Below are 26061 nucleotides of genomic sequence, written 5' to 3'. Positions count from 1 at the left end.
GAGCCTCCTGTCTAGCTGCCTGTCTACATACACTCCCCTTCTGCCCAAAGCCGGGGGCTGGGCACCTGTACCCAATCAATCATGAACCTCATCCCGCCAAGGCTTGACCAAGCTGATATGACATAGCTGTGGAGCTTCCTTTTCATTGGTTGCTAAACTTATAGAGGCCCTCACTAACCCTTTCTAACACTTCATAGGGTCCCTGCCACTTGACAAGGAACTTGTTCCCCACAATGGGCAACAACACCTGCACCTGATCCCCAGGTTTAAATTGTTTCACCTATTTCACCCGAGTTAATGGACTATACTCCTTGGATTGTGCCTTGAGGAAGCACTCAGATATAGGGCTCCTTCTTCTGGGTGTCCCTGACAGGTGAAATCAGGTTCCCTTGACTTCTCAGGGAGTTCTCTATAGCCACTTACCACTAGTTCACTGGGTCATCTGCGTTCTGGGGATCTACTTGGGCAACCCAGCTTTGCACAGCCATAGGTAGTGAGAGGATAAATTGTTCCCGTACCAGTCTTTCCACCATCTGTGCCGGAAAGCAGATCTCGTGCTGCAGCCATTTTTGCACCAGGTGTAACAAATCGAACATCTGGGATGAGGGTGGGTTCTTTTGGCAGTGCCAGAGGTGCCCCCATTGTGTCCAAACTGCCAGGGTTATGCCCAAACATACTATAATTTCTGCCTTCAGATTTTCGTACTCCTTGGCATCCTGCATGGCAAGGTCGTAATAGACCTTCTGTGATTTCCCAGTGAGATACGGCATCAGGACCTCCACCCATTTCTCTGGGGGGTAGTTTATCCTTGTCTGCCACTCATTCAAAGACAGAAAAGCCTCAACGTTGTCTTCCAAAGTCATTTTCTGCAAAGCCTCTCGTACTGTTCACCTGACATTCCATCTCCCAGGCCTGGACAGTTTCTGAAGGAGAGTCATGTGCTGTTGGTGCTGCTACTGAACCTGTACTATCTGCTGCTGATGTTGCTGCTGTTGCTGTAGAAGCTGCTGCTTTAACTTCTGCTGCTGCTGTTGATACTGCTGGATCAGGAGTCTGTTGGTCTCCTGTTTCGTCTGCTGCTGGTTGAACAAATAAGTTATGTAAAAAATCATACAATGTGATTTTCGGATTTTTATTTTTAGATTCTGTCTTTCACAGTTGAAGTGTACCTACGATAAAAATTACAGATCTCTCCATTATTTGTAGGTGGAAAAACTTGAAACACGGCAAAATTGGCAGTGTGTCAAATACTTATTTTTCCCCACTGTATATTTACAGTGGGTGAAATAAGTACTGAACACTGTTGTGAACTCTGTTTCCGGGCTCCCTCCTGTGGTCGTGAGTGGTAATGTGTGAGTTCTCTCTTTGGGCTCCCCCTGGTGGCTCTTTTTGTTATTTTGCAGGTTTCTGGCAGGATCAGCTGTCTCGTCATCTGCTAGTTAGGTTTCCTATTTAATCCACCTGGTCCTTCATTCCTTGCCTGTTGTCGTTGTATTCAGTGCTATTCTGATTGCTCCTGTCTACATCCGTTATCAGTCTCTCAAGAGAAGCTAAGTTTTGTTTGCTTATTTTTGCTCATCTGTGTTCAAGATGTTTCCTAGTATATGATGAGTTTTGTCCAGCTTGCTAATATGTGATTTCCCTGCTCGCTGGTGCTCTGGGGTGCTGAGTTGCTCCCTCCACATCGTTAGTTGGTGTGGGGGTTCTCGCATTCTCTGCGTGGATATTTTTGCATAGGGTTTTTTACTGACCGCACAGATCCCTTGCTATTTTCTGCTATCTAGCGTTAGCGGGCCTCATTTGCTTAACCTGTTTCATCTCTGCGTTTGTCTTTTCCTCTTAACTCACCGTTATTATTTGTGGGGGGCTTCTATATATCTGGGGTTATTTCTCTGAGGCAAGTGAGGTCTTTACTTTCTCTTTAGGGGTAGTCAGTTTCTCAGGCCGTGAAGAGACGTCTAGGATTTCAGGAAACGTTCCACGGCTGCCTATAGTGTGTGCGGTTAGGATCAGGTTTGCGGTTAGTCCAGTTACCACATCCCCAGAGCTCCTCCTATTTTCTTCTACTTAGCTGGTTAGATTTGTGATCCTAAGCCACTAGGATCATAACAGAACACGTCACAATTTTTAAAGTAAATATATTTCTAAATGTGCTCTTGACATGAAATTCTCACCAGTGTGTAAATACTGTTTCTCCACAAGATTATTTCTTGTCTACATTAATGAGGTTAGGTTCTTCCTGACAGCCAGAAACCAACCAGATCCTACTAGATTGTAAGACCTTTGATGCAGCAATGCCAAAATGTATTGGGTGGATGGCTGTTAAGATGATACAGTTCACATTCAGATATCAAAACCTGGCAATTCTAAAATCACTTTGGACAGAAGTTTCTTCTCAAGTGTTAGTCACGTAGTGACTGACATGTAGGCATCGGTTCATCAAAGTGGTTTCTCCAGAAATCTGGTGTAAAACACTTGATAAGCAACTTGAGGGGGTGCAAAGATTTTCATGCTGGTTTCGCCCAGCTCTAAAACAGGGGTGTGACACCGCAGCTTGTTTAGCTCATAACTCACGAGCGGAGGTGTTCTTTACTACACAAATGTTACCCACCTGTCAGGAGTCTGTGGTGTATGTCACTTTCAGACTCACCTGATTCACTGAAAGGCATGCATCTCCCAATGAATCAGATGCTTTTGACTCCAACATGCCCCATCATCAAGACTGGCACAAACATCACTGGTCACCTTAAAGAGGAGCTGTCACCCAGAAAAAAGTGACCAGTTTTGATTTTTATTTTATTCCTGCTGCTCACCTGAGTATTTTTTGTTTTAAAATTCTGCAGAAATCGGTTCATGATCTTTACCAGGGGTGTGTGGCTCACAGGACTCTGAAGGGGCATGACTAGTGTTGAGCGATACTTTCCGATATCGGAAAGTATCGGTATCGGAAAGTATCGGCCGATACCGTCAAAATATCGGATCCAATCCGATACCGATACCCGATCCCAATGCAAGTCAATGGGACGAAAATATCGGAATTAAAATAAACCCTTTATAAACTTGTAGGTTCATTCTACATGAAGGAAAACAACTAAGAATAATGTAGGATGTATTGGGGGACGTGGCGGAGATATTAAAGGGACAGAGGTTTAGCCCAATGTAATAGAATAGCAGGATTTTTAATTTTTTTTTATGAAGTTCGGCGTTAGAAAGAATTTGACTATGTTATTTTTTTTTTTTTTTATGTCAGATATTGATGTTTCACTACTTCCACGCCCTTCACCTTCTTTTTTACTTCTCCCACGCTTTCTTCTTAATTATCCTCATCATCAGCTTCTTTGACATCAACTTCTTCACCTTATTCATCTTCTTCTTCATCTTCTACCTATTATTTTTTGGGTTACATTGTTCATATTCTTTTTATTTTACTATTATCTTCATCATATTCAACTTCTTCATCATATTCTTATTTGTGACAGGCATTCCCGTAGTTGTTATCTATAAAAGTTTGAAGATTACACCTTCCGTTCTGCCTGTCACAAACCAGTTACATTTGTCCGCGTTCAGTTTGGCCTGCAGCATCAGGCTTTATCCAGGGGCACCACGAGGAGGAACGGACTCACCCCCATACACTGCTTAGTCTTCTTCTGCTTATAATTTACATAATATTTTTTTGCTCTGATATTTTGTGTTATGCTTAATGTCCTTCTGCTCTTTGTTCTGCAGCCTCTTGTTCTTCTGCTTCTCGGTCTTCCAGGTCGTCGTCGTCTCCAGGGTCGTCGTCTCCGGGGTCGTCGTCATCGGGGTGGTCTCCGGGGTCGTCGTCATCGGGGTGGTCTTCAGGGTCATCGTCTCCAGGGTCGTCGTCATCACGGTGGTTGTCGTCTCTGGTGTCGTCGTCATCTTAGGGGTGTTCTTCCGGGTCATCGTGTTTAGTCTCTTGAACTTGGAAATGTAGCAGAAGGTACAAGAAGGCTGAGAAAATGCCGAGAACCAGCTGATGGAACTGGAACTCGGATGGCTACCCGAAGGTCCAAGAGCCAATGGAACTACCGAGGACCAGCTGACGTTACTGGAACCCGGTTACTAAGCAGGAGGTACCCGTGCCTGAAAGCACTACCAAGGACCACCTGACGTTGGTGGAACTCGGATACCCAGAGGGAGGCACCTAAGCCAAAGGCTCTGCCCGGAACCAGCTGACGGTACTGGAACCAGGATGGGGAGCAGAAGGTACAAGAGCAAAAGACACTGCCGAGAACCAGCTGACGGTGCTGGAACCCGGATGGGTAGCCGAAGGTCCAAGAGCCAATGGAACTACCGAGGACCAGCTGACGTTACTGGAACCCGGTTACTAAGCAGGAGGTACCCGTGCCTGAAAGCACTACCAAGGACCACCTGACGTTGGTGGAACTCGGATACCCAGAGGGAGGCACCTAAGCCAAAGGCTCTGCCCGGAACCAGCTGACGGTACTGGAACCAGGATGTGGAGCAGAAGGTACAAGAGCAAGTGTCTGCGTGGCTTTTGCAGGACACGTTGCCGGCTGCACAGCAGGGGAACAGCTGGTGGTGCTGGACCCCACTGACACATTGGCGAGGTGTTTGGCTCTGTGCAGCCAGCACTTCCGGACAGCAACGAGCGGTGTTGTAGCCCGGGCTCTGCAGGGGGAGCAGAGTGTAGGCCGAAGCCTACTTGAACCAATTTCAAAGGTAACCTTTAACCCCCCCTCAGGGGTTAGAAAGTAGAAGAGCCACAGCTTATGCAGCAGTAGTGCTGCACAAGTCAAAGGTTGCTCTTTTAATTTCGCTCCTTGCACACGCTGAATGAAACACGTATAACATTTAGCCCTTTATACAGTCAAACTGTGTTGGAGGCGCGAGTTCCCTTTGTAATGAGACGCAGCACAGATGTCAAGAATCCCACCTTGGTGCTGGGTGCAGCCTCCTGAGCGTTGTTATTTGCTGTACAGGAGTCTGCGCTGTCGTGTTATCCCCTGGCCTAGCGCTGTTAGCGCTGCCCATCTTCTGACCTCATTTAATGTTGGCCGGTGCGGTTCGCGATGCCCATGAATCACAGCCCCGCAGTGTATTGACATAGTTTAAACACTGCGGGGCTGGGATTCATGGCCTGGCGCAGTACATATGTTCGCCTCTCGCTTGGGTTCTTACACCTGCTTCAGACTATGCGGCGTCATCTGATCCCTTATCGCATGCCACGGCCATGAAGCCGCACAGTCCGAAGAAGGCGGAAGGAGAGGAGGGACAGGCGAACTGATGCACTGATCCTGCCCATCAATCACACCCTCGCAGTCCCAATAAATAAGACACCGAGGGGCGTTGTGTGGGTCAGGGCGGCCGCAGAGGCGCAGGCAGCCAAACAATGATGCCAGAAGACGGGCAGCGCTACCAAGGGGGTTGCAGCGTGTCATTACAAAGGAAAGTCACACCACCGGGACGGTTAAATGGTCACACAGAGGACACATTGCAGACGTGTTTTCAGTTCCACATGTGCGAGGAGAATACGTTTCTGAGCCACCTTGCACACATGCAGCATTACCGCTGTACAAGGTGGCTGGATAACGTAAAAACGCCTGGGGGAGGGGGGACAGGTTCCCTTCAATTTCAGTTCTTGTGTCTGCGTGGCTTTTGCAGGACACGTTGCCGGCTGCACAGCAGGGGAACAGCTGGCGGTGCTGGACCCCACTGACACATTGGCTGGTGTTTTTCTCTGTGCAGCTAGCACATCTGGGCAAAAACTGGCGGTGTGTTAGAGCCCAGGGACAGCAGGAGGAGGAGCAGGAGGAGGAGGAGCAGGGGGAGGGGAGTGTAGGCCGAAGCCTGCACAGGCGGCAGCTTTGGGTGTGTTGTGTCTGCGTGGCTTTTGCAGGACACGTTGCCGGCTACACAGCAGGGGAACAGCTGGCGGTGCTGGACCCCACTGACACATTGGCGAGGTGTTTGGCTCTGTGCAGCCAGCACTTCCGGACAGCAACTAGCGTTGTTGGAGCCCGGGCTCTGCAGGTGGAGCAGAGTGTAGGCCGAAGCCTAATTGAACCGATTTCAAAAGTCACCTTTAACCCCCCCTCAGGGGTTACAAAGTAGAAGAGCCACAGCTTATGCAGCAGCAGTGCTGCGCAAGTCAAAGGTTGCTCTTGTAATTTTTCTCCTTGCACACGCTGAATGGAACACGTATAACATTTAGCCCTTTATACAGTCAAACTGTGTAATGGAGGCGAGAGTTCCCTTTGTAATGAGACGCAGCACAGGTGTCAAGAATCCCACCTTGGTGCTGGGTGCAGCCTCCCGAGCGTTGTTATTTGCTGTACAGGAGTCTGCGCTGTCGTGTTATCCCCTGGCCTAGCGCCGTTAGCGCTGCCCATCTTCTGGCATCATGTAATGTCGGCCGGTGCGGTTCGCGATGACCATGAATCCCAGCCCCGCAGTGTCTTAACATTGTTTAAACACTGCGGGGCTGGGATTCAGGGCCTGGCGCAGCACATATGTTGGCCTCTCACACTCGGGTCCTTACACCCGCTTCAGACTGTGCGGCGTCATCTGATCCCTTATCGCATGCCACGGCCATGAAGCCGCACAGTCCGAAGAAGGCGGAAGGAGAGGAGGGACAGGCGAACTGATGCACTGATCCTGCCCATCAATCACACCCTCGCAGTCCCAATAAATAAGACACCGAGGGGCGTTGTGTGGGTCAGGGCGGCCGCAGAGGCGCAGGCAGCCAAACAATGATGCCAGAAGACGGGCAGCGCTACCAAGGGGGTTGCAGCGTGTCATTACAAAGGAAAGTCACACCACCGGGACGGTTAAATGGTCACACAGAGGACACATTGCAGACGTGTTTTCAGTTCCACATGTGCGAGGAGAATACGTTTCTGAGCCACCTTGCACACATGCAGCATTACCGCTGTACAAGGTGGCTGGATAACGTAAAAACGCCTGGGGGAGGGGGGACAGGTTCCCTTCAATTTCAGTTCTTGTGTCTGCGTGGCTTTTGCAGGACACGTTGCCGGCTGCACAGCAGGGGAACAGCTGGCGGTGCTGGACCCCACTGACACATTGGCTGGTGTTTTTCTCTGTGCAGCTAGCACATCTGGGCAAAAACTGGCGGTGTGTTAGAGCCCAGGGACAGCAGGAGGAGGAGCAGGAGGAGGAGGAGCAGGGGGAGGGGAGTGTAGGCCGAAGCCTGCACAGGCGGCAGCTTTGGGTGTGTTGTGTCTGCGTGGCTTTTGCAGGACACGTTGCCGGCTACACAGCAGGGGAACAGCTGGCGGTGCTGGACCCCACTGACACATTGGCGAGGTGTTTGGCTCTGTGCAGCCAGCACTTCCGGACAGCAACTAGCGTTGTTGGAGCCCGGGCTCTGCAGGTGGAGCAGAGTGTAGGCCGAAGCCTAATTGAACCGATTTCAAAAGTCACCTTTAACCCCCCCTCAGGGGTTACAAAGTAGAAGAGCCACAGCTTATGCAGCAGCAGTGCTGCGCAAGTCAAAGGTTGCTCTTGTAATTTTTCTCCTTGCACACGCTGAATGGAACACGTATAACATTTAGCCCTTTATACAGTCAAACTGTGTAATGGAGGCGAGAGTTCCCTTTGTAATGAGACGCAGCACAGGTGTCAAGAATCCCACCTTGGTGCTGGGTGCAGCCTCCCGAGCGTTGTTATTTGCTGTACAGGAGTCTGCGCTGTCGTGTTATCCCCTGGCCTAGCGCCGTTAGCGCTGCCCATCTTCTGGCATCATGTAATGTCGGCCGGTGCGGTTCGCGATGACCATGAATCCCAGCCCCGCAGTGTCTTAACATTGTTAAAACACTGCGGGGCTGGGATTCAGGGCCTGGCGCAGCACATATGTTGGCCTCTCACACTCGGGTCCTTACACCCGCTTCAGACTGTGCGGCGTCATCTGATCCCTTATCGCATGCCACGGCCATGAAGCCGCACAGTCCGAAGAAGGCGGAAGGAGAGGAGGGACAGGCGAACTGATGCACTGATCCTGCCCATCAATCACACCCTCGCAGTCCCATTAAATAAGACAACGAGGGCTGTTGTGTGGGTCAGGGCGGCCGCAGAAGCGCAGCCAGCCAAACAATGATGCCAGAAGACGGGCAGCGTTACCAAGGAGCTTGTTGCGTGTGTCAATACAAAGTCAAATCACACCTGAGGGACGTTTTAATGGTCACAGAGGACACATTTTAGACGTGTTCACTTCAACATGGGCAAGGAGAATAAGTTTCTGAGCCACCTTGAACACATGCAGCATTACTGCTGTTCAAGGTAGCTGTAAAACATAGAAACACCTGGGGGAGGGGGGACAGGTTCCCTTCAATTTCAGTTCTTGTGTCTGCGTGGCGGTCGCAGGACACGTTGCCGGCTACACAGCAGGGGAACAGCTGGCGGTGCTGGACCCCACTGACACATTGGCTGGTGTTTTTCTCTGTGCAGCTAGCACATCTGGGCAAAAACTGGCGGTGTTAGAGCCCAGGGTCAGCAGGAGGAGCAGGGGGAGCGGAGTGTAGGCCGAAGCCTGCACTCGAGCAAGTTGAAAGGAAACCTTTAACCCCCCCCCCCCCAGGCGTTTGTAGCTGAAAGAGCCATTGTGTACAGCACTAATGCTGGAAAAGGTAAACTTAGCTCTTTTAATTATGGTCCTTGTACATGCGGAACCTAACATTTATGAAATGTGTCCCCACACAGCGTTAAACCGTCCGGTAGGTGGAACTTTCCTTTGTCGTGTGACGCAGCACAGCCATCATTTTTACCCCCTTGTCGCCGTTCGCCCCCTCCTCAGCGTTGTTTGAATCTGTCCCGGAGCCTGCGCTGTTAGGTTAGCCCATGGCTATGCACACATGTTGCGCTGCCCGTCTTCTGACCTCATTTGGTGTCAGGCTGGCTGCGCCTGTGCGGGTGCGCTGGCCGAGATCCCGCCTCGCAGTGTCGTCTCATGTAATCCCACCGCGGGCCTGTGATCCGTGCCCGTGCGCAGTGCATATCCTCTCCTCTCACTCCCCTCCCTACGGCTTTTTCAGACTGTGCGGTGTCACGGCCGTGGCATGCTATTAGGGACCAGCTGACATCGCACAGTCTGAAGAAGCCGTAGGGAGGGGAGTGAGAGGAGAGGATATGCACTGCGCACGGGCACGGATCACAGGCCCGCGGTGGGATTACATTAGACGACACTGCGAGGCGGGATCTCGGCCAGCGCACCCGCACAGGCGCAGCCAGCCTGACACCAAATGAGGTCAGAAGACGGGCAGCGCAACATGTGTGCATGGCCAAGGGCTAACCTAACAGCGCAGGCTCCGGGACAGATTCAAACAACGCTGAGGAGGGGGCGCACGGCGCCAAGGGGGTAAAAATGATGGCTGTGCTGCGTCACACGACAAAGGAAAGTTCCACCTACCGGACGGTGTAACGCTGTGTGGGGACACATTTCATAAGTGTTTGGTTCAGCATGTGCAAGGAGCATCACGAAAAGAGGCACTTTTTCCCTTTGCATCATCATTACTGCTGCACAAGGTGGCTCCTTCAGTAACAAACGCCTGGGGGGGGGGGGGGGTCAGGTTCCCTTACATTTAACTTGTTGTGTCTGCGTGGCGGTCGCAGTACACGTTGCCGTATACACAGCAGGGGAACAGCTGGCGGTGCTGAACCCCACTAACACATTGGCGAGGTGTTTGGCTCTGTGCGTACAGCACTTCTGGACGGCAACTAGCGGTGTTGGAGCCCAGGGACACGTGGAGGAGGAGGAGGTTGGAGGAGGTAGGAGGAGGTAGGAGGGATTGCCACACACACAGCAGGGGAACAGCTGACGTTACTGAACCCCAATAACAGAGGAGGGACTGTTGACTGTGCGTACAGCACTTCTGGACGGCAACTGGCGGTGTTGGAGCCCAGGGACAGGTGGAGGAGGAGGAGGTTGGAGGAGGTAGGAGGGATTGCCACACACACAGCAGGGGAACAGCTGACGTTACTGAACCCCAATAACAGAGGAGGGACTGTTGACTGTGCGTACAGCACTTCTGGACGGCAACTGGCGGTGTTGGAGCCCAGGGACAGGTGGAGGAGGAGGAGGTTGGAGGAGGTAGGAGGAGGTAGGAGGGATTGCCACACACACAGCAGGGGAACAGCTGACGTTACTGAACCCCAATAACAGAGGAGGGACTGTTGACTGTGCGTACAGCACTTCTGGACGGCAACTGGCGGTGTTGGAGCCCAGGGACAGGTGGAGGAGGAGGAGGTAGGAGGAGGTAGGAGGGATTGCCACACACACAGCAGGGGAACAGCTGACGTTACTGAACCCCAATAACAGAGGAGGGACTGTTGACTGTGCGTACAGCACTTCTGGACGGCAACTGGCGGTGTTGGAGCCCAGGGACAGGTGGAGGAGGAGGAGGTTGGAGGAGGTAGGAGGGATTGCCACACACACAGCAGGGGAACAGCTGACGTTACTGAATCCCAATAACAGAGGAGGGACTGTTGACTGTGCGTACAGCACTTCTGGACGGCAACTGGCGGTGTTGGAGCCCAGGGACAGGTGGAGGAGGAGGAGGTAGGAGGAGGTAGGAGGGATTGCCACACACACAGCAGGGGAACAGCTGACGTTACTGAACCCCAATAACAGAGGAGGGACTGTTGACTGTGCGTACAGCACTTCTGGACGGCAACTGGCGGTGTTGGAGCCCAGGGACAGGTGGAGGAGGAGGAGGTTGGAGGAGGTAGGAGGGATTGCCACACACACAGCAGGGGAACAGCTGACGTTACTGAACCCCAATAACAGAGGAGGGACTGTTGACTGTGCGTACAGCACTTCTGGACGGCAACTGGCGGTGTTGGAGCCCAGGGACAGGTGGAGGAGGAGGAGGTAGGAGGAGGTAGGAGGGATTGCCACACACACAGCAGGGGAACAGCTGACGTTACTGAACCCCAATAACAGAGGAGGGACTGTTGACTGTGCGTACAGCACTTCTGGACGGCAACTGGCGGTGTTGGAGCCCAGGGACAGGTGGAGGAGGAGGAGGTTGGAGGAGGTAGGAGGGATTGCCACACACACAGCAGGGGAACAGCTGACGTTACTGAACCCCAATAACAGAGGAGGGACTGTTGACTGTGCGTACAGCACTTCTGGACGGCAACTGGCGGTGTTGGAGCCCAGGGACAGGTGGAGGAGGAGGAGGTAGGAGGAGGTAGGAGGGATTGCCACACACACAGCAGGGGAACAGCTGACGTTACTGAACCCCAATAACAGAGGAGGGACTGTTGACTGTGCGTACAGCACTTCTGGACGGCAACTGGCGGTGTTGGAGCCCAGGGACAGGTGGAGGAGGAGGAGGTTGGAGGAGGTAGGAGGGATTGCCACACACACAGCAGGGGAACAGCTGACGTTACTGAACCCCAATAACAGAGGAGGGACTGTTGACTGTGCGTACAGCACTTCTGGACGGCAACTGGCGGTGTTGGAGCCCAGGGACAGGTGGAGGAGGAGGAGGTTGGAGGAGGTAGGAGGGATTGCCACACACACAGCAGGGGAACAGCTGACGTTACTGAACCCCAATAACAGAGGAGGGACTGTTGACTGTGCGTACAGCACTTCTGGACGGCAACTGGCGGTGTTGGAGCCCAGGGACAGGTGGAGGAGGAGGAGGTTGGAGGAGGTAGGAGGGATTGCCACACACACAGCAGGGGAACAGCTGACGTTACTGAACCCCAATAACAGAGGAGGGACTGTTGACTGTGCGTACAGCACTTCTGGACGGCAACTGGCGGTGTTGGAGCCCAGGGACAGGTGGAGGAGGAGGAGGTTGGAGGAGGTAGGAGGGATTGCCACACACACAGCAGGGGAACAGCTGACGTTACTGAACCCCAATAACAGAGGAGCGACTGTTGGGACTGTGCGTACAGCACTACCAGGCAACAACTAGCGGTGTTGGAGCCCAGGGACAGGTGGAAAAGCAGAGGAACACAATGTAGGCCGAAGCCTGAGAAAGTCGAAAGGGAACCTTTAACCCCCCCCCAAGGCGTTTGTAGCTGAAAGAGCCAGCTTGTGCAGCACAAAAGATGCAAAAGGAAAAGGTGGCTCTTTTCATCATGCTCCTTGCAAACACAGAACTAAACACTTATAAAATGTGTCCCCTGCAACCGTAAAACCGTCCCGGAGGTGGGACTTTCCTTCGTAATGTGACGCAGCCCAGCCGTCATTCCTACCCCCCCGGCGCCGCGCACCGGCTCCTCAGCGTTGTTTTATTCCGTCCAGGAGCCTGCGCTGTTATGTTATCCCGTGGCCAGGCACACTTAGCGCTGCCCGTCTTCTGGCATCATTTGGTGTCTGGATGGCTGCGCCTGTGCGGCCGCGCTGGCAGAGAGCCCGCCTCGCAGTGTCTTCTGATTTAATCCCACTGGGGGCCTGGGATCCATGGACATGCGCAGTGCATATCTGAACCTCCACCTCTCACTCATCTCCCTATGGCTTCTTCAGACTGTGCGGTGTCACGGCCGTGGCATGCTGTTAGGGACCAGCTGACACCGAACAGTCTGAAGAAGCCATAGGGAAATGAGTGAGAGGTGGAGGTTCAGATATGCACTGCGCATGTCCATGGATCCCAGGCCCCCAGTGGGATTAAATCAGAAGACACTGCGAGGCGGGCTCTCTGCCAGCGCGGCCGCACAGGCGCAGCCATCCAGACACCAAATGATGCCAGAAGACGGGCAGCGCTAAGTGTGCCTGGCCACGGGATAACATAACAGCGCAGGCTCCTGGACGGAATAAAACAACGCTGAGGAGCCGGTGCGCGGCGCCGGGGGGGTAGGAATGACGGCTGGGCTGCGTCACATTACGAAGGAAAGTCCCACCTCCGGGACGGTTTTACGGTATCAGTGGACACATTTTATAAGTGTTAAGTTCTGCGTGTGCAAGGAGCTAAACAAAAATAGCTACCTTTTCCTTGGGCAGCATTACTGCTGCACAAGGTGGCTCTTTCAGTAACAAACGCCTTGGGGGGGGGGGGACAGATTCCCTTACATTTCAGTTGTTGTGTCAGCGTGGCGGTCGCATGACACATTGCCGGCTACACAGCTGGGGATCAGCTGACGTTACTGAAACCCAATAACACTGGGTCGTATGTTTTGACTGTGCAGACGGCACGTCTGAGCCTCAACTGGCGGTGTTGGAGCCCAGGAATTTAAGTTCAGGTGGTAGAAAGATGAACACAACAGGAGACCTGGATAACGTATACAGTGACCTAATTATTCAATCAGGAGGAGGAGTGGCAAATTCCGGCGAGATCCAGGCCTTGTTCATTTTCAGGAAAGTAAGCCGGTCAACGTTATCGGAGGATAGTCGCATGCGACGGTCAGTTAGTACACCACCTGCAGCACTAAAGACACGTTCCGATAATACACTGGCCGCAGGGCAAGACAGCACCTCCAATGCATACTGGCTTAGCTCTGGCCATGTATCCAGCTTTGAGACCCAAAACTTGAAAGGGGAAGAGCCGTCTGGGAGTACAGCAAGAGGGCAAGACATGTAGTCTGTCACCATCTGACGGAACCGTTGCCTCCTGCTGACTGGAGCCGTCTGTGATGGTGTAGACTTTTGTGGCGGGCACAGAAAACTGTGCCACAGTTCGGCCATACTGGTCTTGCCTTGGGCAGAGGCACTGCTTCTGCTCCCTCTTTGTGCAGAGCCTCCACCACGGCCTGGACGCACTGAGCTGCTTTGGAATGCACTAGCAGCACTTCTCTCAGTTGGAATGGAGAAGATGATGGAATTGACCAGTGTGTCTTGGTACTCCCGCATTTTTCGCTCCCGGTTCAACGGTGTGATGAGGCTTTCTACGTTGTCCCGGTAGCGAGGATCGAGGAGGGTGAACACCCAATAATCAGACATGTTGAGAATGTGGGCGATGCGGCGGTCGTTTCTCAGGCACTGCAGCATGTAATCCACCATGTGCTGCAGACTGCCAACTGCCCAAGAAACGCTGTCCCCTGCTGGAGGCGTGATCTCTGCCCGCTCGTCATCACCCCACCCTCGCTGTACACACTGAGTACTGGACAATTGTGTAACTCCCTCCTCTGGACGGATGTCTTCCTCCTCCATTGACTCCTCCTCATCCTCCTCACAAACGGTCCCCTGCCTACGCGTTTGTGAGGAACCACGTGGCGCTGACTGTCCAGAAGATGATGGAAATGGTGAATCCTCATCCTCCACCTCTTCCACAACATCATCCCTTAGCGCTTGCAGTGATTTTTCAAGCAGGCAGATAAGGGGGACAGTCATGCTGACTAGTGCATCATCTGCACTCGCCATCCGCGTGGAATAATCAAAGGGACGCAAAACCTGGCAGACGTCATTCATAGTGGCCCACTCTGTGGTTGTGAAGTCTGTACGGCGCTGACTGCGACTTTTTTGCGCCTGAAGCAGCTGGTACTCCATTACAGCTTGCTGCTGCTCACACAACCGCTCCAACATATGTAACGTGGAATTCCACCTGGTAGGTAGGTCACATATGATGCGATGTTCCGGCAGGCGGTGTCGGCGCTGCAGAGCCGCAATGCGCGCTTTTGCCGTGCTGGAACGCCGCAAGTGAGCACACTCTAGGCGGACCTTGTGCAGCAGTGCATCAAGATCCGGATAGTCCCTCAAAAAGCTCTGCACGACCAAATTGAGCACATGTGCCAGACATGGGATGTGAGTGAGGTTGCCGAGGCCCAGAGCTGCCACCAGATTTCGGCCATTATCACACACTACCATGCCTGGCTGGAGATTCGCTGGCACAAACCACACATCGCTCTCCTGCTTGATGGCATTCCAGAGCTCCTGCGCTGTGTGGCTACGATTCCCCAAGAAAATTAATTTCAAGACGGCCTGTTGACGTTTGGCCACGGCTGTGCTCATGTCGGTCGTAACAGGTACACGTTCATCACGGGTCCATGTGGAGGTGGACTGTGACGGCTCCTGCAGCGATGATTCTGAGGAACTGGTGTAAGAGGAGGAGTCAATGCGTACAGAATGGATTCCTGCAATCCTTGGAGTGGGCAGGACACGTCCTGCGCCACTCGCACGGTCTGTACCCGGCTCAACGACATTAACCCAATGGGCAGTGAGGGAAAGGTATCGCCCCTGTCCATGTTGACTGGTCCACGCATCGGTGGTGAGGTGGACCTTGCTACTGACGGCGTTCAGTAGCGCGTGTTTTATGTGTCCCTCCACATGCTTCTGCAGGGCAGGGACGGCTTGCCTGCTGAAGTAAAAGCAGCTGGGCACATTGTACTGTGGGACTGCCAATGACATCAAGTCACGGAAGCTGTCAGTCTCCACCAGCCTGAATGACAGCATTTCCAGTGACAGAAGTTTGGCAATGCCTGCAGTCAGAGCCTGTGCTCGTGGGTGGTTTGACGAGAAAGGCCGCCTTTTCTCCCATGCCTGTACTACCGATGGCTGTAGACTGGGCTGGGAGTGTGTGGATGACTGGGAAAGTGGCGCTGCGGGTGGAATTACAGCGGGTCTCTGGACAACAGGGGCAGAGGTTCTTCCACGGCGATCCTGGGAGGACGCCGAACCAGCTGCGTGTGAGGTAGAGGAAGAGGCAACACGAGCTGAAGAGGTGGTAGCTGCCGCTGTTGGTTGGCCTACCTCTTCAGTGTGTTTTTCTAACTCCGCCGGGTGCCTGTTGCGCACATGTTTCCACATGTTGGAGGTATTGAGGTTGCTGACATTTTTCCCTCTTTTGACTTTTTGATGACACACGTTGCATCTGACATAGCAAATGTCATCTGCAACTGTGTCAAAAAAGGACCAGGCACTGCAAGTCTTGGGAGCGCCCTTTTTGGCTTTTGGAAGAGACATGCTCCTAACGGGTGCCAAAGCGGAGGCTGCAGGATCCGCAGTCTTCCCCCTCCCTCTCCCTCTTTGGGCCGTACGGGGAATCTCTTCCTCAGAGCTGCTCCCACCACCTTCCTGTCCCTCACGCCAAGATGGGTCGAGGACCTCATCATCTACACTACCCTCTGCCCCCAACTGCTCCTCCTGGGTAGTCTCAGCAGCAGAGCACGCACCAGTAAGTGGCACCTGAGTGTCATCATCAGCTGATGCGGCCTGCGATGTGGTGACCGGAGCCACTGGCCCACCCGCCTCTTCAGAGGAAGACAGAAAAAGCTGTTGGGCATCACTGCACCCTGCCTCTTCTTCCATTTCTCCAATGCTGCTTGGCTGGCCCCCTGTTTCCAAGCCAAGAGATTCAGAGAACAGAAGTAGAGACGGCTCCTGTCCTGGGCTCTCTGTCTGCCTGGGCAATTTGGCAGGTGGTGAAGAGACAGATGGCTGCTCTCCAGTGCTCTGTGTCTGAGAGGATGTGGCACTAATGGAAGTTGATGCATTAGCTGCCATCCATCCGACAACAGCTTCAATTTGTTCTTCACGCAGCAGCGGTGTACGGCGCTCGGACACAAAGCTTCGCATGAACGACTGTTGCCTGGTGAAAGTGGGTGCTGATGAGTCACCGGTGCCCGCAGCAGGCACAGAATCCCCACGTCCCCTCCCTGCTCCGCGACGGCTCCCACGCCCCCGTGCCTTACTCACTGCCTTCTTCATCTTGGTTGACTGATAAAGATAAGCAGAAAAGTACTAACGGATTTGTGTGCTTATTCCTGAGCAACTCCTCCTAACAGGTATAAGAAGCACTAATTATCTAAAGTGTGGACTAGACTTTAATATGAGCTAATGTGGCCTACAGAAATGTAAAGTGGTGTAACTGGTGTGTTTGGTGAACTTTATTATTTATTTATTTTTTTGGGGCTGAACTGACAACAGATAGAGCTGCAGTCACACGGAGACCGTGCAGACAGACGTAAACGGCGCTACAAGGCCCAAAAACCCTCCTCTACTTTATCCTATGTAGTGTTTTTCCACAAATTAGCTGGAGACGGGTGGAAAGACACTAATAGGATTTTTTTGAATAAATTAGCAGCAGACTACACTATTTGGAAAAAAAAGAAAATTGATTTGGCGGTATGACGCAGTGAAAAACCCTGAGCTGGAGACAACCAGGCTATAGCTGCTCACAGATTACAGGGCGAGCTGCAGTCACACGGAGACCGTGCAGACAGCCGTAAACGGCGCTGCAAGGCCCAAAAACCCTCCTCTACTTTATCCTATGTAGTGTTTTTCCACAAATTAGCTGGAGACGGGTGGAAAGACACTAATAGGATTTTTTTAAATTAATTAGCAGCAGACTACACTACTTTGAAAAAAAAGAAAATTGATTTGGCAGTATGACGCAGTGAAAAACCCTGAGCTGGAGACAACCAGGCTATAGCTGCTCACAGATTACAGGGCGAGCTGCAGTCACACGGAGACCGTGCAGACAGCCGTAAACGGCGCTGCAAGGCCCAAAAACCCTCCTCTACTTTATCCTATGTAGTGTTTTTCCACAAATTAGCTGGAGACGGGTGGAAAGACACTAATAGGATTTTTTTAAATTAATTAGCAGCAGACTACACTACTTTGAAAAAAAAGAAAATTGATTTGGCGGTATGACGCAGTGAAAAACCCTGAGCTGGAGACAACCAGGCTACAGCTGCTCACAGATTACAGGGCGAGCTGCAGTCACACGGAGACCGTGCAGACAGCCGTAAACGGCGCTGCAAGGCCCAAAAACCCTCCTCTACTTTATCCTATGTAGTGTTTTTCCACAAATTAGCTGGAGACGGGTGGAAAGACACTAATAGGATTTTTTTGAATAAATTAGCAGCAGACTACACTACTTGGGAAAAAAAAAAAAAAAAGGAACAGTATGAGGCAATGAACCACCCTCCCTGAACTGAATACAACCAACTATGGATGGCCTATGTGGCTGCACTCAGACTGGAGACTGGGCTGCACTCACACACACACACACACAGACCCTGCAGATCGCTGTGAAAACAGCGCTACAAGGCAAAAGCAAGGTGAATAGTAGGTGAACACAGCGGTTGCTAAATTAGCCTTTGGAAAGCACAAAGAAGCAAATCGCTATCTCTAAACTGTCCCTCAGTCAGCAAACAGCGTCCTGTCACTAACTGAATTCACAGCAGAGTGATCGCAAAATGGCGCCAGCGACTTTTAAACTGCATCATGACATCATTACACCAGCCAATCACAGCCTTGCCAGTAGTTTCATGCCCTCCATGCTAAACAGGATGTGCCCACACTTGGAATCAATCTCATTGGCTGAATTTCTGCTTTTTGAATCTTAGAACTTCCGATTCCGGTATCCGATACGCGGCAAGTATCGGAATCCCGGTATCGGAATTCCGATACCGCAAGTATCGGCCGATACCCGATACTTGCGGTATCGGAATGCTCAACACTAGGCATGACTATAGGCTGCTCTGCATAAAAGCAGATAAGGACTGGAAAAAATTTGCACAATATATATCTCCGTAACCAATTTTTTAAGAAACAAAAAAAACCACAATACTCAGCAAAGCAGTGGGGAAAAAAACGAGCAAAAACGGGCCATTTTTTGAGCTTGTTAAAGATCTTCTTTAAAGGGAACCTGTCTACAGATTCATGTTCCTCAAGCCACCAGCAGCTTGACTTGCAGCCTGCCTGCATGACTACATCCAGGTACGTTTTTTCCTGATACGGTGTTTCAGAGAACAAACAGAAGATCTGGCCGGGGACTATAGAGACAGACAAGTCTATGCCGGTGTTGCCCCAAGAACTGTCAATCACCTGTATTGGCGCTGAATCTTTTTAACTATTTTTTTGCATTATCAGCTGACAGGTTCCCTTTAACAAGAGGTTCTTCAGGAACTGCAGTGTGTTTTATGCAGAAGTGATGTAAGGCAACATCGGACCTCAGATGCTGCATTCCTTCTGTTAATAACATGAGTTTTGTACATAGCATATCTAAGGTGTAAATGTTGTTTCAGGTGAATTTGAAGATGTATTTATCTTCCTTTGTCTATATGGACCAAGCTCTGTTGTTATGATGTTACTTCGGCAGTCAAAACACGAAGACTGGCGCAGCGGTGGAGAATCGGCGTTGGACCTGGGGAGGGTGAGAACAATCTCCTTTGTGTTTTGACATTGCATTAAATATTTGGTGTCCACTTTTCTAACAGTGGAAAACAAAACTCCTTTAAAAGTAGAGGGGAGCAAGCAAGAGCCAACAATTATTTGGTGAACTTGTCACTATCCATATAGCCTGAATATAAGAACATCAGGCTGCGGCGCCTCTAATAGACATATAAGCTGTGTCTGCTTAATATAGGTATTTAGTAAATGACCTTACAGATACATACTGTCTCATTTCTCTGTTTTTGCAGGAGTACAATACTGTGGCAGAGAAGACAACTAATCCATTTATGTGAAACAGTAGACTATAGATGTAATAGTTTACTGACATCAGGCTCTGAATCTAATGCAGTAATAATTGCAGTTGTAATAAACAGGTCACCTTTCAGCCAGTAATTGTGTAATAGTCAGGGATACTCTTATATTATGTCATGTAATATGGGAATGTGTCTTGATGCCCACACCTCTACTAACTCATCCAAACCAGTGGTGCAAGCACAGCTTACGGCCGCATCCGTCAGAAACATATAACCCATCATGATGAACCTAAACATCGCATCCTTTAGCGCAAAGGGACTCAATACCCTTTAAAAATGGGCTTAGATCCTCCACCATTTCTATACTCGTAAGGTACATCTGCAGCGCCCCAGAGTCCTGGTCGTTGCAGTGCTGTGGCTTCGCCGCTAAGGGGAGCCATGGTACGTTCGATGGCACCGAAGGAGTTCCTCCAATCAGGTATCACAGACACCAATATGTTTCACAGCTGGGCCTCCGGGGGGAGCTAAGGGTGCTATTCATTAGGCCACTCCCCACCATAGTGGGTAAACTGGGGGTCAGGCAGGAAGTTAGTGAGAACGCTGACGGGATTGAACGAAGCAACACCCTGTGGCAGGGGGTGTTGTGAAGGGAGAGACTGTAGGGTCTCTGCCAGGGGTGGGATCCTGGCAGAGGCTTGGCATTGAAAGAACGTAACGGGTCCGCGCAGGCTCCTGGAAGCGGCGGGACTCAAGAAAGGACTAGAAGCGAGATAGATTGTGCTGAGTGAGAAACGAGATCAAGCAGAAGGAGAATACCAGCAGGGGTTTTGTTGAAAGAGGCAGCACCCTGCTGAGGCGCAATACCGGTGGCCGGAACGCCGAGGGAGTGGATTAGAATACAGCTTCAAGCCATACTCCAAACAGCGGCAGGACAGTCGGTCTCAGGCGGGCTGTCTACCACATATCACCTATGAAGTCTTGGGGGGCAATTGCGGGAGAGGGGCGACTCTAGGGTCCCGGAAGAACTCCAGGCCTACCTGACAAACGGGTGCCATTCCAACCTGAATACAGGGAAGGGGTGGATTACAGAGGAACATCAAATCGAGTTGTGAGGGAACTTAAGAAACAGACACAACCGTTGTGGGGTTACTTTCCGTGAGCACAGCAGGGAAGGACTACAACACATAGCGCTAGAAGGAAGGCACAGATTTCCACCTGAGAGGAGAACTCTGGAGGTGCCATTGGACCGGCCGGACTTGCGTAGCCTGGTGAACCGTGTTCTGGACTGAGGACTCAGAGATCTCCAGTAAAGAGGTAAAGAGACTGCAACCTGGTGTCCTCGTTATTTACCGCGACTTACACCCCACAACCGCACCGCTCCATCGCTACCATTACTACCACCTATTACACCGGACGTCCCCCACTGACGGACAGGGCCACGGACCGGGTCTAGCCACCGTGACAACCCCGAGACTGAGAACTAGAGGCCCGGCTCCGGGTACCCCTCGGCCCTGCGGCGGTGCGGGGGCGCCGCAGACTTGGCGTCACGAACAGGATCTACTTAAGCCTGAAGAATCAGGTCATGTGTGCCTTGGAACTGTGATTTATCGTGCTTGGACTGTGCTTTATTACAAGGACTGTGTGTTGCCACTTGCCGCCAGAAGTTCCCGCCAAAACCGCCGCCATTACAGCGCTAAGGAGAGCGCAGGAGAAGAAGAAGGGCGTGGAAGTGGGCGTGAACAAGCTGAAGAGCGCGAAAGACAATGGCCGCCCAGTCTAAATATCTCGGCCCCTTGAGGACGTGTCCGTCAGCAGCCGAGATCCGCCTCCTGATCCTTAATGGTGGGCAGAGACAACGAAAACGAAACCGCCCACGAAGAAGAGAGCGGGAAAAGGACCAGGAAGAAGGAGCGAGCGACATGGAGGACGCCATGGCGAGCCGCCCGGAGCCGGAGCGTGGGGTCGGAGCAGAGGACTCCCCCAGCCACCCGGAGGGGCACCGCAACCAGGCCTCCACCGCTGATGCTGAATTCCTGCAGGCCGGAGTGGACGAGCTCAGCGACCGACCCCGGCGGACGCAGCTGAGCACCGAGGCCGGGTGGAAGAAGGCCATCATCAGGAGCCTCACCGGACATCTGTCGGCAGCCTCATCTGGTCCGGAGCAGGGAAGAAGTCCCAGCGCTCCGAAGCTGGAAAGCAAGGCCCTGCCGGAAAGCGAGGTGCTGCAAGCAGAGATGACAGCGTCGCAGAACAAGGCCCTGCAGCCAGCGTTCCAGACCCCAGCGGAGACGGAGCAGACCGGCACCGGAGGAACCGCATCTGAAGCAGGTAGGAAGAGCCACCCTGCCCTGACGACCGACACCACCCCAGCGACTGCTAGTGCCACAGCTGCTGACTCCGTTCCAGTGACTGGTCTTGCAGCAGCCGCTACCTCTGCTGCAGCAGATGCCCATACTCAAGCTGCGCAGACCTCCATCGCTGCGCATGATTTAATCGTACATGAAAGACGGATTAACGGCGTTTGTCCAGCACTGGGTGTAACCCTGGACCTCACTTTGCCCAGGCCAAGAAGGGTTAAGTGCCAGGTGCAGCCCTGGAAGCCGTCCAACTAAGCCTCGGAAACCTGAAACTGTAAATAGTTAACTGTTTATTTCCTTGCTGTTTTGCTGCTAAAACCCGTCCTGGGTTAACTCTTAAAGGGATCCCTTTGTTTACTCGGGATCCCTATTGCTTTTCATTTTTGCTTTTTGTTCCACAATGTTATAAAAACTGCGAAATCATGGACTGTGCATGATTTGAACTTTCTTGTAAATAGTTTGCACCTTCTTAAAGGTGCTCCCTACTGGTTTTAGCCAAAGACACTTTGCGAAGATATTTGCCCTATTGGTTTGAGCCAAAGACACTTTGTGAAGATACCTTTCCTACCGGTTCTAGTTAAAGACACTTTGCGAAGATACCATACCGGAACCTTTGCATGGACTGGTAGGCTGAGAAGACGAGCTACCTCAGAAAGACTTGGTCCCCTCTTAAAGGGGATGTGAAGAATTGAACTTGAGAAAGATACTGTTGCAGAACAGTAATGCCATGATGATGCTTTGAAAAGAAATGTAACTGTTTTACATGCTAAGTTATATGTGTTGAATTTGTTGACATGTGAAATCTAAATAATGTTTTGCAGAAAGAAAAGATGCAGAGAGCCCGTAGGGGTAGAGATAGAGATCTGCATAGCTGAAAGTAAGGAAGTAATGATGAAGGTGAGGATAGAAGGTCAACCCTGCGTCCCCATAGAAAGTTACTTTGTTACTAAGGACAGAAGGCGAACCCGTAGGGGTTAGAGAGTGAGTCCTTAAAGGAGCCGAGTAGAGCGGGCTCAGAGTTCTTTAAATGAAAGGAATGTTATGTCTATACTATGTATAGTAGCGAAAGGCAGTAGGCCCTGGCTGAACGGGGCGGTCCTGTAAAAGAAAGGAGAGGCAGTAGGTCTGGTGCCATAGGGACAGGCGGTCCTGCAGGTTCAAAGTAGGAGAATGTGAAGTTACCTTACCCTGTAATGTGATTATAGGAAGGCCTTTGGTAAACTAAGAGTGTATGTTTCTTAAAGGCAATGTTAATTTATTGTTCCAGAATTTGCACTAAGTAGAATACCCGGTTGGGTAACAGGAGTTATGCATAGCCTGTAATTTATAATGTTGACCATGTTTGTAACGTTAAAAGTGTCCTCACCTCCCATAAAGGGAAGCCTGTTCAAGTATACTTATCGTTTTGCACTCAACAAAATTGTATGTCTTTTTGCTAATCTGTATTGTTGTTTTTCTTCCCAGTCCCGGAGTACTGTGTTTAACCAGGGGGGAGTGCAGCGCCCCAGAGTCCTGGTCGTTGCAGTGCTGTGGCTTCGCCGCTAAGGGGAGCCATGGTACGTTCGATGGCACCGAAGGAGTTCCTCCAATCAGGTATCACAGACACCAATATGTTTCACAGCTGGGCCTCCGGGGGGAGCTAAGGGTGCTATTCATTAGGCCACTCCCCACCATAGTGGGTAAACTGGGGGTCAGGCAGGAAGTTAGTGAGAACGCTGACGGGATTGAACGGAGCAACACCCTGTGGCAGGGGGTGTTGTGAAGGGAGAGACTGTAGGGTCTCTGCCAGGGGTGGGATCCTGGCAGAGGCTTGGCATTGAAAGAACGTAACGGGTCCGCGCAGGCTCCTGGAAGCGGCGGGACTCAAGAAAGGACTAGAAGCGAGATAGATTGTGCTGAGTGAGAAACGAGATCAAGCAGAAGGAGAATACCAGCAGGGGTTTTGTTGAAAGAGGCAGCACCCTGCTGAGGCGCAATACCGGTGGCCGGAACGCCGAGGGAGTGGATTAGAATACAGCTTCAAGCCATACTCCAAACAGCGGCAGGACAGTCGGTCTCAGGCGGGCTGTCTACCACATATCACCTATGAAGTCTTGGGGGGCAATTGCGGGAGAGGGGCGACTCTAGGGTCCCGGAAGAACTCCAGGCCTACCTGACAAACGGGTGCCATTCCAACCTGAATACAGGGAAGGGGTGGATTACAGAGGAACATCAAATCGAGTTGTGAGGGAACTTAAGAAACAGACACAACCGTTGTGGGGTTACTTTCCGTGAGCACAGCAGGGAAGGACTACAACACATAGCGCTAGAAGGAAGGCACAGATTTCCACCTGAGAGGAGAACTCTGGAGGTGCCATTGGACCGGCCGGACTTGCGTAGCCTGGTGAACCGTGTTCTGGACTGAGGACTCAGAGATCTCCAGTAAAGAGGTAAAGAGACTGCAACCTGGTGTCCTCGTTATTTACCGCGACTTACACCCCACAACCGCACCGCTCCATCGCTACCATTACTACCACCTATTACACCGGACGTCCCCCACTGACGGACAGGGCCACGGACCGGGTCTAGCCACCGTGACAACCCCGAGACTGAGAACTAGAGGCCCGGCTCCGGGTACCCCTCGGCCCTGCGGCGGTGCGGGGGCGCCGCACATCTCATTTGCTTTCAGGAAACTCATTTAAAGGTAAACCACTCCCCTACTATCAAAAATAAACAAAACACAACTTGGCATTTCGCTAGTGATACTACTCTGTGCTCAAAAGGAGTAGTGATTGCGATTCACAGATCCTCGAACCACCAAATACTTAATTGTATCATTGAACCAAACGCCAAATTTATCATCCTTAGGGTACCGTCACACATTGAAATTTCCATCGCTACGACGTTACGATTCGTGACATTCTAGCGATATCGTTACGATATCGCAGTGTCTGACACGCAGCAGCGATCAGGGATCCTGCTGAGAATCGTACGTCGTAGCAGATCGTATGGAACTTTCTTTCGTCGCTTGATCACCCGCTGACATCGCTGGATCGTTGTGTGTGACAGCGATCCAGCGATGTCTTCGCTTGTAACCAGGGTAAACATCGGGTAACTAAGCGCAGGGCCGCGCTTAGTAACCCGATGTTTACCCTGGTTACAAGCGTAAACGTAAAAAAACAAACCGTACATGCTCACCCGTCGGTGTCCTTCAGGTCCCTTGCCGTCTGCTTCCTGCTCTGAGTGCCGGCCGGAAAGTGAGAGCAGATCACAGCGGTGCTGCGCTCTGCTCACTGTACGGCTGCACTCAGAGCAGGAAGCAGACGGCAAGGGACCTGAAGGACACCGACGGGTGAGTATGTACTGTTTGTTTTTTTACGTTTACGCTGGTAACCAGGGTAAACATCGGGTTACTAAGCGCGGCCCTGCGCTTAGTTACCCGATGTTTACCCTGGTTACCCGGGGACTTCGGCATCGCTCCAGCGCCGTGATTGCAACGTGTGACCGCAGTCTACGACGCTGGAGCGATATTCATACGATCGCTGCGACGTCACGGATCGTGCCGTCGCAGCGATGAAAATTTCAATGTGTGACGGTACCCTTACCCTTTCTATGGAAGGACAAATCCTATTATTAATGTTTACTCTCCAAACCAAGAACAACCTGCATTCCTTTCCAACTTAATTGACCTTGTCACCCCACTAGTGAAGGGCACCCTGATTCTATGTGGTGACTGGTGACATTAATTCAACCTTGGACCTGACACTAGATAATTCTAAAGGTAAATCCTACCTCTCCTATGTGAACAGTAAATGTATTTTGATTGGCTGATATCCTCTAGTGTTGGAAACATCCTATGGTCAGATCATGCACCTGTATATTGTTCTCCTAAAATTCCCTTGCTCACAAAAGTAGCATGGTTTTGTTGCCTCAATGAGACTCTACTACAGGACTCTTTTTGTAATGCAGACATTCAATCAATGGTAGAGAACTTTATACTGGACCATTCCTTGGATGGCACCTCCCCACCGATTAAATGGGAAGCATTAAAATGTGTCCTGAGAGGAATTTTTATTAAGCACGGGACCAGAATAAAAAAGGAAAGGTCTCAAACTATCAAGAAAGCTCTCCAGGTGGTATCTAAACTTGAACAGGTACACAGAAACACTCTCTCTACTTCAACTCTCAGAGTATTTTTTAAAGCTAGACTGGAGGTTAAGTGTATACTTGAGTCTTCATATAATCGCTTCCTACAGATAGGGCGTAGTAAATTCTATGAATATGGCAACAAGCCTGGGATAATGCTGGCTAGAGTTCTGAGAAATAAAATTGCGCAAAATCATGTCCGCTGTATCAAGAATGCACGTGGCCTTCAAATTAATATCACCTCTGAGATTGCTGAAGT

At 51.4% G+C, this 26061-nt stretch overlaps 1 long non-coding RNA gene across 1 annotated transcript; it reads left to right on the top strand.

Annotated features, from left to right (window-relative positions):
* Nucleotides 1-18799: 18799 nt before the first annotated feature.
* LOC143768558 (uncharacterized) lies at nucleotides 18800-19383 on the top strand. The gene is made up of 3 exons (XR_013213943.1): nucleotides 18800-18826; nucleotides 18919-19046; nucleotides 19315-19383. It is a non-coding gene; the product is annotated as an uncharacterized LOC143768558 (long non-coding RNA).
* Nucleotides 19384-26061: the final 6678 nt, after the last annotated feature.

This window comes from Ranitomeya variabilis, chromosome 4, assembly GCF_051348905.1.
Source record: "Ranitomeya variabilis isolate aRanVar5 chromosome 4, aRanVar5.hap1, whole genome shotgun sequence".
NCBI classification, from domain to species: Eukaryota; Metazoa; Chordata; class Amphibia; order Anura; family Dendrobatidae; genus Ranitomeya; species Ranitomeya variabilis.
This window is presented reverse-complemented; position numbering and strand designations above follow the sequence as displayed.